Here is a 14,272-nt window from a genome sequence, read left to right as displayed (position 1 = left end):
GGGATTTCATATTTAGATCTAAGATTCATTCTGAGTTAATTTTTGTAAAAGGTATAAAGCCGGTGTTTAGTTTTTTCTCCTCCTCCTCCTTCTTCAAATATGGATATCCAATTGCTCAAGTACCATTTATTGAAAAGATTATTTATTCTCTATTGTATTACCTTGCTCCCTTGCTAAAGATTAGTTGACTATTTGTGTCTATTTCTGGGCTTTCTATTCTGTTTAATATATAATATATATTAAATATATATAATATATATATTATATTTTGTGGAGACTGTTTTATGACACTTTAAGCACTGTTCTTGTCCTCAAAGCTACCTTCATATTGATTATTTTAAGACAGATGTTGAGATAATCTCAGTAAATCGAGGCCAGCTCTTAATCCTGTGTTACTGGTCCTCCCCCTGGAAAGCCTCTGTGCGTGTCCTCTGTCATGATGGGTAAAAGCAGACCCCAAATTCAATACTGAGCCAAATAGTGATGCTAGATTAGGAAGGACAGAAGGCTTCAGGGGTAATTTGAACTTCAGCTTTACACTAAAGAAACCCCAGATTTTAGTAGAGAAGAGAAGCAAAATCTATCCAAAGAGAAGGGATTAATTTATTGAACACAAGTTTTTTTTGAGTGTGGCATTATGCTACATTGTTTGTGTGGTGAAGTAAGGTGACAGGAGGAAAAAGAGGACTTAGATGACATGTAACTAGCACCTGAAAGGGATCAGGCACTATTTCAAGAGCTTTACAGCTTTTATCTCCTTGAATCTTCATAATAACTCTATAGGTAGATACTAGTATTGTCTTCATTTCGAAAATGAAGGCACTAAAGCACTGAGACATAAAGTAACTTATCTTAAACTATACTATATGGCAGAGCTAGAATATCAACTCTGGAAGACTCTTAATCAATATACTCTGTTGGCGCTCAGTCAACTAAGCAAGCAAACCAAAAACACTCTCATAGTTAGAATCTGGTTTTGCAAAGCATTATGTGGATTAACTGGAATGGCGTTTTTATATTAGGCAGTGGGAGAAGATAACATTGATTAGGTAAAGACAATTGAAAGAATTTAATGCCCAGGTGAGAGATTAGACTTGATTCAAATGATATTAGAAAGTGAATATAAGGTCTGTAATAGTACAATGACATGTTGAAGTATTGTTTTGAGATTAATTGAATCTCCATGTGAAGAATAGACTGAAGAAAAAGAATGATAAGTGGGTAAAAACCTCAGAGTCAGATTTTTAGCTCCGTATTAGGTTTTACAATAGTAATAGACAGGGAGGAATGAGGCTAAGAGCCACTTTGATGGAAGGATCTCAAAGTTTGCTGGTGTACGGGGTTCAGAGGGTGCCCCGATACCAGTACGAACACAGTACAAAGATGAAGATCATCAGTAAAAAAGATCCATGGAATCTTGCGTGAATCAGCAGTAGTGAATATTAATTCTTCCAACTTCCTCATGGTTAGTAGAGGTAGACTACATTCTGCAGCCCCTCGATATTTGGAATTAGATCAATCATGCTTGTGCTTCTCTAGAAAATATGAAGACTACTAAGTCTGTTAAAGCAGCCCAGAGAACAAAAAACTTCCTTATTGCTAACATCCTATGAGGACTGTTTCCTCATGAAAAAATAAAACAGAATAAAAACAGAAAAGAAAGAGAAATGATGCCATCTAGTGGTGACTAAGTACCATAAGTCAGAGAAAGAAATGATGACTCAAGCTCTCAAATGACGTTTCATCATATGCATATAGTATCATACATGGTATCACACACCTATGCCAACCAGTTTCCCATTTTCTTCAGTTTTGTTCCATTCCAAGAATATTCACTGACATTAAGGTGGCTGTTTCTAGAAGGAGGCATCCATTAATGTTTTCTATACTGATAGATCATATGCTCTGAGTTATTTCTAGCTCATCATACTTGGATGCTGTTATTCAAGGCACAAAAAAATACAAAGTAGTAACCTTTGAATTTTCAATAGAAACTGAAGATTGGGTGAAAAAATATAGTGGGATGATACATACTGTCAGATAGCTATGGCTATTAAACTTCGAACCGATTGTCTCCTTGTCCAGCGCTCAGGGCCGAGTGCCCTTAACCAGGAGCTGCCCACCACCATGCCCTTAATTCCAGAAAAAGCAGTTCTGTGGTCATCTTCTGGGTCTCAAAACCAGTCGAAAGTTTATTGTCTAAAGGCGAAGATGATGCCTTTAGACGGTGGTGTTGTCTGCACTCTCCCTACTCTTGGTATTCTGTGGGAGTATCTGAAAAGCAATTGAACGTACAGCTACACTTCTGCTGGGTGTGCGCCTGCAGTCCGATCTCTGAGCACGTTTGTCTGTCTCCATTTACTTGATATGTAAATAGCTCCTTTGTCCCCTGTAGCTTAGTGCAGGGTAAGACTAACTGCAATTATTATTTAGGAGCAGACTAGAGAACTCATACACATTTTTACATGATAAAAACAAATCTTACCCCTTTTATCATATTATAGATCATATGCTATCACATCTAAGCTTATTTAAGTTGCAGTCATTTACTAATAACTAAAGCCAGGCCACCTTGATTTGTTATTAAAACCCAGAAACGGATTAAACTCAGATATTTTCTTGATTTGGGGAGGGAAATGGCTCAATAGACTAACCTTACCCCACCATCCTTCATTCCTGCTGCCCTTCAGCAGCTAGAATGATCGTTATAAATGTAAATCAGAACATGCTACCTTTCTATTTAACTGGCAAATGATTTCCCTTAAAGTCCTAATTCCCAGCCTTCCCTACAAGGCCGCGCATCACCTGTCCCGCATCCTCCCAGACGGCAGCGCCTGTGATGCTCTCTATGCTCCAGCACACCGCCCTCTGCCCTCATTTGCCTTCCTGGTCATACGGAGCTCGGAGCTCGTGCCTGTGGCGTCCCAGCAACCCTGGCCCCACCCAGGCCTGGGGTCTCCGGCCACTTTTCCCTGCATCTAATTCCTGTGAGTCAACCACCACTTCCTCATAGAGGTCTTTCTTGACTTCTAATCTAAACCAGGCTTTGAGCACCCTTTAGTGCCCTGTTTTATTTTCATCACAGTTCCTCTTCTGCATTGCACTTTTTGTTTATTTTTCTCTCCCCATGAAATAAAGCCTCATGAAAGCAGGCCCCGCTAGTAGAGTTCCCCAAAATGACTAGTAGGCAGTAAATTTTTCTATAAATATTCATGGAACGAATGCGAGTACATAAAAGAACAGATAAAAGCAGCACATAAACAAGCAAGTCGGTGCAGAAATCCAAATTTAGCTGTGGACAGAAAATCCATATTGAAGATATATTCAGAAATCTTAGTGACGTCGAGCACTGTGTTACTTGAGCAAATCTCACCCAGAGGACACAGAGTCTGCTTTGAAAATGGTCTTAAGGGTTTAATAAACTAGGCGGCCTGCTGGGGATTGCTGGTTTTGCTTGCTGCTGTTATTACCCGCATGGGGGAGATGTGTTTCTTCTCATTTGTCGCTTTATTTTTCTCTCTGGTGGTTACTTGCTGTACTCACCGCTGTTTCTGTGCCACATCCATTTATTCCATCGACGTTGGAATAAGCCCTTGAGTGCTGTTACGATTGCTTGGAGACTACGTGGAACATACGCTTTTGTGCCGAATCTCCTTCCTCTCGTAAACGCTGCGTGTATGCCCCGAGGGGAGGGCCGCGGGGGCTGGGTAAAGTGACTGCCCTAATCCAAAGAGAAATCTGCCAGAGTCAACATAAAGGGCTCATTCACAGTAACTAAACAAACTTGGCTGGGCACCCAGGAATTTTTTAGTATTTTGAATTTTTACAGCCACCTTGATCAGAAAGCTAAAGGCTGAAAAAAATTCTGTGAGACCCTGCGGTTCCTGGGCTTGTTTTCAGAGGCCTTGGGAGAAAATCTACAAGCTGTGCCATTTTCAGATATTGGCATGGTCTCGCTTAAAGCACGCGTCCCAGCGGGCATGCCATTTCTCCGGCCTGCTAGATTTGCCTGCCCACTTTTCTTCCGAGACAGAGTATCTCTGTCGCCTTAAAAAATCCTGGACAAGACTCGCCTGCTGCATGGACGGATTACCTCGTTTGAATGGTTTGAAGCCAGGAGCACCTCTTTCTGTGATGGTTTGTAGAAGTGCGGAATGGTTATACATACGCTTCTGTCATGGTGTAAATATCATCTACGGAAAAACAAGGCCTTGAACTGTCTGTCACCTTTTGAAAATAATAACCACCACCAATAGCAATAGCAACATTCATCCCGCGTTCCCTAATCACTTTATAGGCTCCTTGTTATGGACCGAAGGCTTGTTTCTCCCCATAATTCACATATTGTAATCCTGACACCCAAGGCTATGGCATCTGGAGGTGGAGCCTTTGAGAAACCATGAGGTCATGAGGATGGAGGCCTCGTCAGTGGGGTTATTGAGAGATCCCAGGCACGGCATTACTCCTGCCACGTGAGGACACGGTAAGAGACTGGCCGTCTCTGAACCAGGAAGCAGGATGTCTCCAAACACCAAATCTGCAGCGTCCTGATCTTTGACTTCCAGACTCTAGAACTGTGAGTAATAAATGCTTGTTGTTTAAGCCACCCAGTCTGTAATTTTATTACAGCTGCCCACATGGACTACGACACTCATATAGGCAGAAACTAGTTTTCTTGGATTCGCTTCCTGAAGGACAGATGCTATGTTCCCAGCTCCTGTCATTGTTGCTTCTACTTCATATTTTAACCTGCCAAATGTCAATTTCCTCAGTCTTTATTTTGCATTTCCTGTCATACTGACTTCTTCTGTTTCTCAGACGACTCCCTATGTGAAGCCATCTTCTCTCCAAACTTTGACTAAAAAGCCATCTCCTTCCTGAGAACTTTCTCCTAAGTGAAATTTCAGATTTGGAAAGAAAATTAAAGATTATCTCACCTAAACGCCATGTGATGATAGATTTCTCCCTAGACTGTTTTGGCAGAATAGACGCCGAGCCTAAGCTCGAATTCCTTTAGCAACGGGGTCTCACTGCCTTTGGCAGCAACCCTCTAACCTCAGGATGGCTCTGATCGTTAGAGAACTCTTTCTTCAGGGGAGTGAAACTCCCTCTCCTTGTTGCCAATATTCCCTAGTTCCTGAGAGCAGAACAGAGCGAGCGAGTTCCACTCGGGTGATTGCTCTTTAAATATTTGAAGACCTTTCAACTATTTGAATATGCGTTGCCTGCACTTCATTTCCTCTATCTAAACAAACATTCCTCATATGACATAATTCTGCATTTCTTCTCTCCTGACTTCTCTCCTTTGCTCCCAAATGCTTCTAAAGTGAGGGCCGAAGTCAGCGTTTTGGATCCGGTTGCCCCAGGGTCCAACAGGGCAGCAGCAGCAACGCCCACTGCATTTTTAGCTATTTTCCTTTGTCAAAGTTCTGGCTGCTAGTTAAACCTCATTAAAAAAAAAAAAAAAATATATATATATATACACACACACACAACACACACACACACACACACACACACACACATATATTATATCTACTGTCAGACCAACCCCCCCTCCTACACACATCTTTTTTTATCTGTATTATTACCAAATTGCCGAATCATAGTTGTTCATACGTTTCATACGTTTGTAGTTTGTTGCTTAACGTTTTTACCCACTTATTTCATATTATTAGATTTAACCCATTTATCTTGCCTGTCTAAGACCTTTTCAGATCCTTCTTTCACCATTCCACACATTTGCAAATTCTTCCAGCTTTATGTCACACACCAGTTCCGTGAGTGAGTCTTCTATGCCTTCATTTAAATCTTTGGTGAAAACATTGCTGGGAACAGTTATCTGTTCCATAAGAAAAAGCAAAATATGCTGTGATTATTGGATTTGCTGAATCTATGAGTTTAGAAGTCTACTTTTGGGAGTTTCAGGAGGATCTTATGTGATAAGGCATGTTGAATAATGCCATACATTTGGTGGGTGCTCAATAAATGGAGTCCTTGACATTTATCCCCTTTCCTGAAGTTCTCAAGTTTAAATCACCTTTGCAGATCTGTTCTCTATGAAAAGTAATTCCTTTAATTTCTATCTGAGTCTCTATTTGGTTCATCTTTAAAAGTTTTCAGGTTTCAGCTACACACTTATTTAAGAAAAAGATTATTCTCATGCATCCTGATATGTTCATTGGCTTTCAATTCTTTACTATCACTTTCTGGGTTCCTAAAAGATGATTTAAAAATAATATTTATTGATTTTTTTTGTGATTATAAAAGTTATAATATTTCTTGGAGAATAAAAAAATAGGAAAAAGAAGAATCATGAAAGTGTTTGTATTTTCATTTTTAATTCTTTAGGCAGTGGGCTTTATACTGCTGAAAGAAGCATTACCAAATTTGCAATTCTCTAAGGCATAGGATTTATAGGCTTTTTTTTTTCCTCTCTTAAGAGTATACACACTATATTTAACTCAATTTCATGCTAAGAATATTAACTCTTTTTCTTTGTTCTTTTTATCTCTAGCCACATACTCATCTCCTAAGCAAAACAATCAGAATCCCTTTGTGACTGCAAAATAATAAATTACCACAGTCTTTTTAACTTAGGGTTAAAAAGAGCTCTGCATTTGCCCATGGAGAGCATTAGAGTTTTCTTGTTCTTCAAAGTATTTCACTATTCTAGACAGTACAGAATCACATAAATCCACCCACAAATGAGTAGCTCTGGTATGCTTCAACCTGATGGGGTTTAGATGAAACTGTGCACTACATAAAAGCAACTGTTTTATGTCCTGTTTTATGGAATTATTGTGGGCTCTGATTAGGTGCTGTTGAATATTCTCAATTATTTTGCTTAAATTAGATTTTAATTCAGTCATTTTGGTTGCATTAAATATTCGTTAAAATAGAAGAAGGTTTTGTTCAGGACATTCCACTTATACCACTTCCGATGCCTCGAATTCCAGGTTGTTTGCTGTATCTCCAGTTTGGGCTCCCTAAAACTTTGCAAGGGCCATCCTGGTTTTGCCCGTGCTTCTTGCCATTTTAAGGCAGACATAGATACAGTCACCTCCCAAATGTAAGCTTCACATTGCAAAGTTTTGTTCAAAAAGAAAGCTTGTTTCCTATTTTGTGACCACTAGGCTATGCAGATTATGTGCCATGAGACTGTTGAGGGTGATGGAGTTGGGGTGGGGTGGGGTGGCTCTCTTGCATGTCCTCCTCTCTCCTGTAATCTCAGCTGTGCTTGCTAGAGCCCAAGGGGTGGGACCCAAAGCATCAGATCCCTCATTACATTGAGTCTTATGTCCAGGGTGGAGATTACTTGTCGCATCTCGAGTGGGCCACAGGGCTGCTGAGCAGTAGAATTTTACTGCTCATTCTTTGCAACTAAAGACTGTATTGTAGGCATGAGTAATTGACTTTCCCTTTTTTTACTGTGAGTCAATACTGTGATTTCTAGATTGCTAGACTCCAAAGAGCAGAAATTGTGTCTATCTTTGTAACAACAATTATAAAATTACAAGGTAAGAACTGCTAAGGTTCAAGAGCAGTTTATAAATAATACTTTGTGGTAACAATAATAGCTTAATAATAGAGATAACATAATTATATGAAGAACAGAAATCAGTTCAAGAAAACTATTCAATTTGTTGTATGGAACTCAAAATGAAGTTTTTAGTTTACTTCTTAGAATTAATAATAGTCACAGGAATATTTCTTTGAAAAAGTTATTCTATGATGTAAAGCTCAATTACTAGTAAATCTTGTGGTAGAGTTGACACTTGAATATTATAAATGAAAATATGGTTGATCTCAATTGGGCCGAAAAATAACCAAGGCACTTTAACCCTTTGGCTTAGAATAACAATAAAAACTTACTATAGATGGGCAATTATGTTTTGAGAAAATATGTAATAACAATATTTCTAAGCTGCAAAGAACTTAAGAGATTCATTAGACAATGATCTCATGCAGCCTTGGACTTTTATATGCCATTTCTCAAACTTATGTTCAATACTGAATCTTTGCTTTACATCACCCCTTAACTTCTCAGCTGACACTCTTTCCTTTCTTTCTTGACAATATCTTCATCCTTCTGATTTCTCTGGACGAAATCTTTGAAGTCATACTCAACTCTTTCCTTTCTACCACACTCCGTATGCTCTTCCACCAAGACATCCTGTTGGTTTTATCTTCAAAACATATTCAGAATCCCACCCTGAGTTTGCATTACCCTGATCTGAGGCACTCTTAGCTCTTACAGAATTTAGCGACATAGCCTCCTAACTGATCTTTCAGTTTCTTCCCTGATTTTCTCAAGTCTTTTCTTAAAACAGCATGTAAAAAAGAAATTTAAGTCATACTATATCACTCACCTGCTTAAAACTCTATTAAAATCCCCCACTCCACTCAAAGTAAAAGTTAACATTTTTATAATGGCTGGTTAGAGACCGTACATGATCTGGTTCCTACTGTGTCTCAGACTTTCTCCCTCACTCCATTTGAGGTATACTGCATGCTTCCATCTTAGGGCCTTTGTATTGGCTGTTTTCTGCCTGGAATGTCCTTCCTCCAGAGAGTGAATGCTTCTCTTCTTCAAGTCTTTGCTCAAATGTGTTACTTTCTCAGTATAGTCTACTCTCACCACCTTATTTATATTTAAAACCCCCACCCCATTTCCTTACCCTGTTTTATTTTATTTTTGCAAAGCATTTATCACCTTCTAATTTTTTTTTAGTATAATAATAGAATTTAAGCATCACAAGGACAAGGATTTTTGCTTGTTTTGTTCACTGAGCCTAGAATAGTGCCTGAAGTACCTGGCACATGGTAGGTGCTCAATTAATATTTATCAATATTATTAAATGAAGGAATGAATGAAGGGAGGTCTGATGAGTTTGCTATAGATTTAGCTGTTGTAATAATTCATCATCAGTAAGATACAGTTGATTAAATGCCTATAAAAATGAATTTGATGGACAATAAAGTGGAATGCAAAGAGCTTTATCTTCAGAGTCATAGCTGATTCTAGCCTCTGCCACTTACTGATAAAGTCTTTGTGTTTTTGACATTAGAATAATAATATCAACCTCACAGGATTGTTGTGATGACGAAATAAATTAACATATAGAATTCACCTAATATAGAAACTGACCTATTGGAGGATCTCATAAAATGATAGCTATTATTACCGACCTCCTTATCCATGGGAAGATTATGATAGGCTCTCACAAAATGAATGCATTCTATCAAACATTTAATGAAAAAATAACATAAAATCTTTCAGAAAATATAAGCAGAAGAAATAATTCCCAATTGTTTTATGAGGCCTACATTAATTATGATACACAAATCTGACAGGTTTTACAAAAACAACAAAATAAAATTGCAGGCTAATATTCCTAATAAATATAAACACAAAATCCTAAAAAAAAAAAATAAAATAAAATCTATGGTATACATAAAAAAATAATATGTAGCGTTTATCTCAGGTTATCCCAAAGTTGCTTTAACATTTGACATTCAATCAATGTAATTTTTTTTATTAACTGAATAAAGAGAAAAACCACGTAATCATTAAAATAGATGCCGAAAAAGCATTTGACAAAATTGAACACCATTCACAATAAAAAATCCCCAGCAAACTGAAATAAAAAGGACCTTTCTCAATTTGATAAAGTAAATCTCTGAAAAAAACTATAGCTAACATCATACTTAAAGATGAAATATTGAATGCTTTTCCCCTAAGCAATAATATCCACTCCAATCACTTCTATTCAAAATTGTACTGGTGGATATAGCTAGTGTAGTAAGGTGAGGAATAAAAAATGAAAAAGCCAGAAGATTACAACAAAAGAAGTAAAATTATCTCTATTTGCAGATGACATAATGGTTTAGGCAGAAAATCCTAAAAATTCTACAAGGTAACTATTAGACTTTGTCAAGGCCTCAGAATACAAGGTTAGTTTACAAAAATCTATTGTATTTCTATTAGCTTCAAAAATTGTAAAATAAAATATCAAAGTTCAATTTAAAATAGACTTTAAAAACTTAAGAATAAATAACAAGTGATGTACAAGACCTCCACATTTAAACTACAAAACACTTCTGAGAGAAGTCAAATAAGATATAAACAAATTGAGATATGTACTATATTTATAGATTGGAAGTCTCAATATTAAATCTATTCTTAAATTAACCAATAGATTACAGTCATCATGGTCATAATTTTACTGTGTTCTTCTGTAGAAACTGACAAGTTGATTCTAAACTTTCTATGGAATAGCAAAAGAGTAGCAGATAACAGTTTTGAAAAAAAGAGTAAAGATGGAGGACTCATATTACCTTTTGTTAAGACTTACTGTTAAGCTACAGTAATCAGAAAAGTGTGGTATTTGCATAAGAAGAGATGGATTGATTTATGGAACTGAATAGAGGGTCCAAAATTAAGATCCACCCTTTATGGTCATCTGATTTTCTACAAAGGATATAAAGAAATCCAGCGGAGACAGAAAAATGTTTTGTTTTGTTTTTTAGTGGTGGTGGAACATAAGTATTCATATTAAAAAATAAAACCTCTACTCCTGCTTCACACAACATACAAGAAGTAAATTCAACATAGTCTTAGAACCAAATATAAAAGTTAAAATGATAAAGCTTCTAGAAAAAAAATAACATAGGAGAGTATCTTCGCAACTTGGGGATTAAAAAAACACATTTTCAGATAGCACACAGAAATTAACAACTATACAAAAAATAGGTAACTAGACTTACTCAGAATTTAAAACTAGTGCTGGTCAAGTACACCTTTAAGAAAAAAGAATGGATAAGCCACAGACTGGGAGAAAATATTTGCAAAATATATATTTGACAAAGGATTTATAGCTGCAACATATACTTACAAAAACTCCAACTCAATAATCAAAAGACAAACAGTATATTATTTTTTGAAAATGGGCCAAATATTTAAATAGATGTTTAATAAAGGATCATATACGAATGACCAATGAGCCCATGGAAAAATGCTCGGCAACATTAGTCATCAGGTAAATGCAAATAAAACCACAGTGAACTGGCATTACTCAACCACCCAAAATTAATAGGGCTAACAGCCTCAAAATTGGCAAGTATGTGGAGTAACTGAAATTCTCATACAATGTTGGGAGGATGATAAAATGATATGATCACTTCGGAAAAGTCTCTGTTAGTGTCTAATAAAACTATACTACAATATGACCAAGCAATTCTGCTCCTGAGTATTTAGACAAAAGGCTGAAAACATATGTCCAGGGAAAGATTTGTGTAAGAATCTTTATAGCAAGCTTATTCACAATAGACAAAAACTGGAAAAAGCTTAGTGCCCATCAACAAGAGAATGAATAAACAAAACTGTGGTGTTCCAATAGAATTGCACTGTATGAATATTCATACAATGTATGAATATTCTATTGGAATATTCTGTTGGAATACTACTCACCAGTAAAAAAGGAATGACTTACCAATACACACAAAAGCATGTATGAATCTTGAAAACCATTGTGTGCGTGTGCTACATAAAGGAGAAGAGGAGCGTTTGCCTCTGGAGGGTGGGAACAGGGACTGATTAGGCTGGGGAATCTGAAACTTTCCAGATCTGGAATGATGATGCTGATGTTTTATATCTTGACAGGGGTTCGGATTACACAGATATATGGATTTATCAAAACTCATTAAATGGCATACTTAAAATATGTGCCTTTCACTGTATATATGAATTTTATCTCAAAGGAAAAGATAACAAGTATCGAAGTCTAGTTAGTGATATACATCTCTAAGTGTTAGGTAAAGGAGACCGAGGTCTGCAACTATCAAACACATCATAAAAGTAAAGGAGATGAATTGATGGATGGATAGATGGATGGGTATAATAGTTTGTGAAGAAGCCAACGTAGCAAAATGTAATTGTAGAATCAACATGATAGGTATTTGAGTGTTCATGGTATAATTATTTTATTTGAATTATGTTTTGTGCTGGGAACAAAGTCTTTGCTGCTCAAGTCCCAGGTAAAATGACTCTTGGGTTTCTGGATATTAAAAACAGCATTTTGTGTGTGTGCTGTACAGATTAGTTATAAATATTGCATCCCAGGAAATTTTTGTTTTTAATTGTTGATAATGTAATTGCTGCTCTGTCTCAACAGAGAAGAGCTTCATGAGACTGGATGAATTTTCTATACCTTATCACGTGACACCATAGGCAACTCACTAACATTAGTTTGATCCAACTTGATTTTCAAGGCATATCCCATAACATTTTACACCGGATTGCCTGTTTAAACACCTAGAATAAAAGAATGTCGGTCACAGATTTATGTTCAAAAAAGCTTTTGAAATATTCAGGAGGAGATGTTATCATTAACTTTTTGGTCTTAAATTAAAAATAAACAAGTAAATAACTGTGTCCCTCAGAAATATTTCTCTTGACTTTATTCCTTGCTTTTACCAAATTCAGTACCACATTTTCAACAATAGGAAAGTATAAGAACTGAGTGAAGTCTTGTGACTTAATTTAATTTGCTTAAATCTGCCTTGGAATTTAATGAAATACATCTTCCGACAACACAGCACAAAGAACTAGTAAAAAGAAACCAATCATAGCAAAGGTGAGGAAAAATCTGAGGTAGTGTTCCAGAAAGTATTTTCTCCCTTTCTCCCTCTTTTAGACATATTTCTTTTAACACTTAAAAAAATCTCCAGAAAAGAACAGTAAGTAGAATTTCATATCTATGACAATGAAATATATATTACTTGTCAATTTAGATTAATAAAAAAAAAAAAAGAGAGCTTCATTTTGAGGCAAAGAGGACATGAAGATTTCAAAAAAACTTACCAGAAAGCATTCCTGTCCCCGAGAGTGACTAGGAAAAAACTCATGAGCCTGATTCAGACAGAGTCGTCAGTGTCTTGGGGTCAGGACAGAACAGGCTGCATCAGTTAATAAACATTTGCACTGAACTCTACCAGGCTGTGAAAACACAGGCGCTTCCTAATGCCACTTCATTAACCAAGGTTTACTAACCTCCTAGCTGCAATTTTAATTAGGATTTGTTCAAGGAGAATGTCTATCTCTAAAGAAAAAAATCCCCTTCTGAAGAATCAAGAAGGAAACAGGAAATAATATACATGAAGTTTAGTTATTTACTTTATCTATAACAACACTGAGAGAGCAAAGACTGTCCATTGGCTGACGCACACTCGAGATTCAACAGGTGGTTGGTTTATAGGAGTGACGTGACTGAACACAGGTCAGTTTCTATACCATTTTTAACAGTAAGTCAAGCTGAACTAATAAGAGTTGGATAAACAATTAACTTTCCAACTACTGTTGATCTTGGGACTTTATAGCTAGTTGTCAGTTTATCTTGTTTTTTTATTGTTTTATTTTAAGTAGCCCTTTCGTTGTTCACTCTAAGAGATCTCATTCCTTTACTTCCTCCTTTTCATTATTTTTTATCTTAAAAGCATTAATTATTAAGGAATAAAAACAACACTTCTGAAAAGACTTTAGCAACATAAAAATATTTCTAAACTGAGCCCTTTGAATGGAGGGAGTTACGTGGTGCTGCTAAAGTCACATGTCCACCACACAGTATTTATAAGTTGAAAAATCTTGCTCATATATACCCTCCGGTCTTTTAAATGCTGTGGTTAATCATTCATTTAAGAACTAAGCAGCCGACCTTCTGCGTAACATGCTCCGTCCTCTTCCCTGGCTGTACGGCTCCAAGCAGAGGCTGTCTGGCTCCCCACACACCGGCGCTGAGCCTGTCCTTGCATTTTAGTTCTATAGCTGCACAAATTAGCTTTATAATTTTACATAGATGTCTTGTTGGTTCCTAAACTCGCTGTTTTTTGAAATGTGCTCTTTTCTTAAATTCAGTCTTCCTGTTCTGTCAAATACAAGAGCTGCCAGTCACATGTGACTATTGAGAATTTGACATGTGGCTAGTTCAACTTAATTATGCAATACACAGTGAATTTATATATTAAAATAATGTTTTGGGTATGTTGGATTAAATATGATGTAATCTTAAAATTAATGTTTACCATTTTCTTTGGCTTTCTTATGTGTGGCTACTAGAAACTTTAAAAATACTTATGTGCCTCTCATATTTTTACTGACTAGCACTACTGTGGACTGCCCTGTATCTCTCACCCAGGACCCAAACCTGATGCCACCTTGGATCCAAGACTTTTCTCATGATTTCTCTCAGATTGAACCTATTTTTTATAATTT

General features: G+C 36.6%; 1 long non-coding RNA gene across 1 annotated transcript in view; it reads right to left on the bottom strand.

Annotated features, from left to right (window-relative positions):
- The window catches only part of LOC120613468 (uncharacterized), a 34,787-nt gene extending 21,672 nt beyond the window's left edge, over nt 1–13,115 (bottom strand). Inside the window, exon 1 of the long non-coding RNA XR_005655713.1 lies at nt 12,866–13,115. This is a non-coding gene — a long non-coding RNA (uncharacterized LOC120613468). The remainder of the gene's footprint in view (nt 1–12,865) is intronic.
- Between the last annotated feature and the right edge of the window lie 1,157 nt (nt 13,116–14,272).

Source organism: Pteropus medius, unplaced genomic scaffold (genome assembly GCF_902729225.1).
Source record: "Pteropus medius unplaced genomic scaffold, Ma_sr-lr_union100, whole genome shotgun sequence".
In the NCBI taxonomy this organism is placed as follows: domain Eukaryota; kingdom Metazoa; phylum Chordata; class Mammalia; order Chiroptera; family Pteropodidae; genus Pteropus; species Pteropus medius.
The sequence above is the reverse complement of the archived record's forward strand: the minus strand, read 5'-3'. Positions and strand labels throughout refer to the sequence as shown.